The sequence below is a fragment of the Pristiophorus japonicus genome, chromosome 8 (assembly GCF_044704955.1).
Source record: "Pristiophorus japonicus isolate sPriJap1 chromosome 8, sPriJap1.hap1, whole genome shotgun sequence".
NCBI classification, from domain to species: Eukaryota; Metazoa; Chordata; class Chondrichthyes; family Pristiophoridae; genus Pristiophorus; species Pristiophorus japonicus.
The window spans coordinates 135,297,929-135,303,928 of record NC_091984.1 but is presented as its reverse complement, the minus strand read 5'-3'; positions in this window follow the sequence as shown (position 1 = coordinate 135,303,928).

The following is a 6,000-nucleotide window of genomic DNA, read 5'->3' as shown; positions in this document are numbered from 1 at the left end:
ATGAAGATCAGTGAGGAAGGAGCTGATAGGCAAATGGGATTTAGTGCAGTGATGACTGAATTTTGGACAAATTATCGTTTGTGGAGTACGAGAAACCAGCAAAGAGGCCATTGGAGAAGTCAAGTCTAGAGATGGCAAAAGTGTGGATAAGAGATTCGGAAAATGTGATGATGAAGTCAGGGCAGAAATGGGCAATGTTGCAGAGGTAGATGCAAGTGATCTTAATGATGGATGGGATGTGCGGTTTGAAACCAAACTGTAATAAACAGTGATAAGTTCAGGTGCCCAGACAGGCACTTAAAGTGATAATGTAAGATTAAATTCTGTATTCAATGCATCCCCTCACATCCTTGCAACCCTTCTTTAGCAATCTTACGTACAGTTCCCGCACACAATGCAAGAACAACATTCTATTCCTTTTGCCTTCTCCAGAGACTACTGCTCCTTAAAACTTAAATAGAATAAAAAATAAAAGCTTCAATAGCCAATATAAAATAATGCAATTGAAATTTGCAAACAAAGCAGATTCAGTAAGATAAAGAATTCTGCTGTCTGAGTCTGCTTTGTTCAGCCTGAACACACAGATGAGTTGTTCGATAATACCATCCTCCATTTCTATCCTCCTCCTGATGATTTATTTTGTAGAATGTCAAAAGAAAAAATATTGGAATGGAATGTTCATCTGCTCTCCAAAACACTGTAGTCGCTTTTCACACTGAAAATCTCCAGCCCCACACAAGATTCTCCGACAATCGACTTTCATGCGAAATACGGCCCAATTTTCCTGCCTCTAGTCCTTCCATCAATTCGGATTGATCTGCACTATTGGATCCTTTTTTTTTAATAAAGGTCTGTGGAATGGAGCCTGAACAGTTGTTTGTACCTTGCTGTTTGCTGCTGTGCTCAGTCTGGGGAAGCTAACAAGATGATTATTTTAAATTAGCCATCATTAATTCTTCAACTGGAGCAGAACAATAATCCCTTCTTGTTCCCTTCCCTGCTTTGATCAAAATGTGTGATCAATTAACAGTCATGTAAATGTTCCTTCTGGCTATTTTTAGTGTTTGGTATTTAGTAATTCAAAAATTGTGCTTCAACAATCCCACTACATACTGCACTGACCAGCCGTACCACAGCATCCAAACATCATAATTTTATTTGGGAACTTCTCAGTATGAAAAATTCAACTTTCTGATAACACGATGATTCTTGGCTTGTGGCTCTTTTATAGAATTAACTGTCTCCAGTTGTTTTTTAGTGCTGCTATTGCTCTTCTGAGACTGTGCATGTCCATTTTTTTTTTAATTCAATTGGTGCTTTTACAGTAATTGTCCTGGAAGTGACGTTTCCAATACTCGAATGCAAATCAACCCATTTCATTTTTGTGGAACTAAAATGACTGGGAGTTACTTAAGCTGTAGCTCATGCATGTTACTTTATGTTATGTTCATCTCCATCTTGATTTCAACTTGACAAAAAACTCAAACACCTTGCGGTAATGAGATTATTATGAGGAGGGGAGGGGAGGGAGGGGTCACTGAAACAATAGAGGGAATCTTTAAAACTGGAAAATTCAAAGCTTCCCTGACAACACGGTGGGTAACTACATGGTTCTTGGGGATGTGGATGACATTGGCAAATTTATTGCACACCACTAGGTACCCTGAGGGGATTAAGAGTCAATAGGACTGGAGTCACATGTCGGCCAGACCATGTAGAGGTGGCATGCCCCTCCCTGATGGACAGGAATGAAAAAGTTGAGTTTTTGCAACAATCCAAAATTTTCATGGTCACTTGCTGGTGTTAGGCCACAATTTTGATTTATTCAGTTCAGTCTCACGAAGTGCTATGATAGGATTTAAACTCATGACTTCTGTGTTGCTAGTATAGTGCCATAGCCATAGTGCTTGGGGCCATGCAGACCAGGAGGTTCACAGGGTTGACCCAAGGCCTCTGCTGGCGTATGTTACGATTGACCTCAGAGTTCCCTGGCTCAGGAGGAGGGAAAAGAGAAAAATCAGCCAAGGTTCCTGGCACCGATATCTGAGCTGTAACCACAGCTGGAGCATGGATGTCGGGGTCAATCTTGGGTCTGTTGCCTTCTGAGTTAAAAAGCTTGCAGACACTCAATGCACAGGCTCACACATGGGTAAGACACTCAAGTCTTTTGCAGTTCCTTAGGTACAGAATTTACCCGTGGTCACCTCTGATGTCCCCGCATGTTTTCCATGCTTGAATTAAAATGCCATCCTTGAGTTTAAAAAAAAGAGGATAAAGGCAGTTCTGGAGATTGCCTTCACTTAACCTCAAAACCTGACACCACTGATCAATCAGACAGCTTCACGCCAATCTTAAAGTGCACTTGGAAATTTACAAGTATGTCCTGTTCCCAGGCACATAATGCACTCAAGAAACAGCTCCGCTACTTAGGAGGACTTCAGTGAGCTGTGTACAACCTGCCAGAGCATTTTGCTGTGTTTTGTTTTGCTCTGCTGGTAAAGGTTCAAAAAAATATATTCCTTTTAAGGTTAGTTTTTTGGTAGTTTAGCCGTTTGGTGTGGTTTAATTCAATAAGTGCTTTCATGCAATGTTTAAAAGGATTTTATACTGAATGTTGTTTTTAATATTTTATCCTGTGCAACTTTTTTCTTATGAAACCAGCTGAATTTTTAAATTAAAATTGATGCTGCTAATACTTTTTGAAGCTAGTAATATTTGATGGCAATAATGGTTCAGTTAATGTTTGATTGCAGTTATAGTTAACATTTACAGTGTGTTTTTCTTTTCAAAAAAACTAGATTTTCTTGATGCAAAAATAAGTTTCAAGCACTGAGTAAATGTGATGCAGAAACTCAACAGAACAACTACAGAATCTAGATTTTCTTCCTGCAGATTTAGTTGAGGTTACTGCAGAAATTGCTCTCAAGGCGCTGAAGATTTCCAGCAACACTATACATGTGGAATGAACATTTGGATGACAAACAACCACCGGTCATCAATTTATACCAAGCATGAATCACCACCTCTCTAGGGGAGGACAGGGGAATAATTAGGAGCAAAATTATTAGAAATTCAACATTTCCAGTGAATGGTTTCAGGTGATCAGCATTTAAACTGCAACCTACAAAAGCAGTCACACAATGATCTCAGTCTCAACCAGGTATAACTGATGTATTTCTTCACTGCAGTATTTCACACTTGTACCGGCTCAGACATCTGGAGAAGTACATCAGAAAAAAATACAAGAAATTACATGGAGAAAGAGGAGCACAAAGCAAGAGTCTGATTAAGGAACAGATTATGCTGTAAACTACATTTTTTAGCTTCCAGGTGCAGCAGGGGTAAGACTTTTATATTTAAACAGGAAAGGGAGAAAGCTATACTATAAATTAGATTCAATTATAGGAGAATTTCACCCTTCTCTCTCCACAACCTTTGAATTATCTCCAGTTTAGAGTATTGGAACCAGGAATATGATCTTTCTATTATAAGAATTAGGAGAAGTAGGCCATATGGCCACTCGAGCCCATTCCACCATTCAATATCATGGCTGATCTTCTACCTCAACACTACTTTTCCGCCCAATCTGCATAACCCTTGATTCCTCTAGTATCCAAAAGTCTATCTATTTCAGCCGTGAATATACTCAACGACTCAACACACAGTCTTTTGGGGCAGAGAATTTTAGGAGATACAACGCTTTGAGTGAAGAAATACCTCCTCATCTCAGTCTTAAATGGTCGACCCCTTATCCTGAGACTATAACCCCTAGTTCTAAACTCTCTAGCCAGGGGAAACAACCTCTCAACATCTACCTTGTCAATCTCCCTCAGTAGTTTTAATGAGATCACCTGTCATTCTTCTAAACTTCAGAGAGTATCAGCCCAATCTACTCAATCTCACCTCATAGGACAACTCTCTTATCCCAGGAATCAATCTAGTGAATCTTCATTGCATCACCTAAGGCAAGTATATCCTTCCTCAGATAAGGAGACCAAAACTATGCACAGTACTCCAGGTGTGATCTCACCAAAGCCCTGTACAATTGTAGCAAGACTTCCTTACTCTTGTACTTCAAGCCTCTTGCAATAAAAGCCAACATGCTATTTTCCTTCCTAGTTGCTTGCTGTACCTGCTAACTTTCTGTGTTTCCTGTAAGAGGACATCTAAATCTCTCCAACATTTACTAGTTTCTCACCATTTAAAAATTATTCTGTTTTTATATTCTTCCGACCAAAGTGAATAACCTCACATTATATTCTATCTGCCATCTGATTGCCCACTCACCTAAACTGTCCATATCCCTTTGCAGGTTCTTTGTGTCCTCACAGCTTACTTTCCCACCTAGCTTTGTATTGTCGGCAAACGTGGGTACATTGCACTCAGTCCCTTTATCCAAGTCATTAACATAGATTGCAAATAGCTGAAGCCCAAGCACGGATCCTTGTATAGAATCATAGAAATTTACAGCATGGAAGGAGGTCATTCCGGCCCATCGTGTCTGCTCCGGCCGACAAGAGCTATCCAGCCTAATCCCACTTTCCAGCTCTTGGTCCGTAGCCCTGTAGGTTACGGCACTTTAAATGCACATCCAAGTATCTTTTAAATGTGGTGAGGGTTCCTGCCTCGACCACCCTTACAGGCAGTGAGTTCCAGACCCCCACCACTCTCTGGGTGAAGAAATTTCCCCTCATATCTCCTTTAAACCTCCCCCCAATTACTTTAAATCTATGTCCCCTGGTTGTTGACCCCTCTGCCAAGGAAAACATTCCTTCCTATCCACTCTATCCAGGCCCCTCATAATTTTATACACCTTAATCAGGTCTTCCCTTAGCCTCCTCTGGTACAAAGAAAACAGACCTAGCATCTCCAATCTTTCCTTATAGTCAAAATTCTCCAGTCCAGGCAACATTCTTGTAATCTCCTCTGCACCCCTTCCAGTGCAATCATATCCTTCCTGTACTGTGGTGACCAGAATTGCACACAGTACTCCAGCTGCAGCCTAACCAGTGTTTTATACAGTTCAAGCATAACCTCCTTGCTCTTGTAGCACCCCTTGAGTCTGCAGACTTGAAAATGACCCGTTTAGCCCTACACTCTGTTTTCTGACTGTTAACCAATCCTCAATCCTTGCTAATATATTACTCCCAACCCTTATTCCTGCACACATTATAGCAGGTCCATATTTGTAGGTCAATTATAAACAGTCCACTGAAGACTATATCAAAAGGTAAGAATACTTTCGCTGTGGGAACTGAACTGACCACTTGAGGCAGGGCAAGGTAGTTGTAGAGAATTACAGAATATTACTTGAAATGCAAGCTTACATCTCACCAATTTAAAACTCTTGATGAGATCCGTTGCACATCTTTTTGAGTCATGTTATATTGGGTCAACTGACATCAGCTCCTCCTGCTGCTATTGGAGATGTGAGGATTCAGTAATCATGTTGCTCCACTGAACATGGAAGTTTATCCACCCGAGGCATTTGACAAGGTACCACATAAAAGGTTACTGCACAAGATAAAAGTTCACGGGGTTGGGGGTAATATATTAGCATGGAGAGAGGATTAGCTAACGAACAGAAAACAGAGAGTTGGGATAAATGGTTCATTCTCTGGTTGGCAACCAGCAACTAGTGGAGTGCCACAGGGATCAGTGCTGGGACCCCAACTATTTACAATCTATATTAATGACTTGGAAGAAGGGACTGAGTGTAATGTAGCCAAGTTTGCTGATGATACAAAGATGGGAGGAAAAGCAATGTGTGAGGAGGATGCAAAAAATCTGCAAAAGGACATAGACAGGCTAAGTGAGTGGGCAAAAAATTGGCAGATGGAGTATAATGTTGGAAAGTGTGAGGTCATGCACTTTGGCAGAAAAAAAATCAAAGAGCAAGTTATTATTTAAATGGAGAAAGATTGCAAAGTGCCGCAGTACAGCGGGATCTGGAAGTACTTATGCATGAAACGCAAAAAGATAGTATTGTGTATGTAAGCA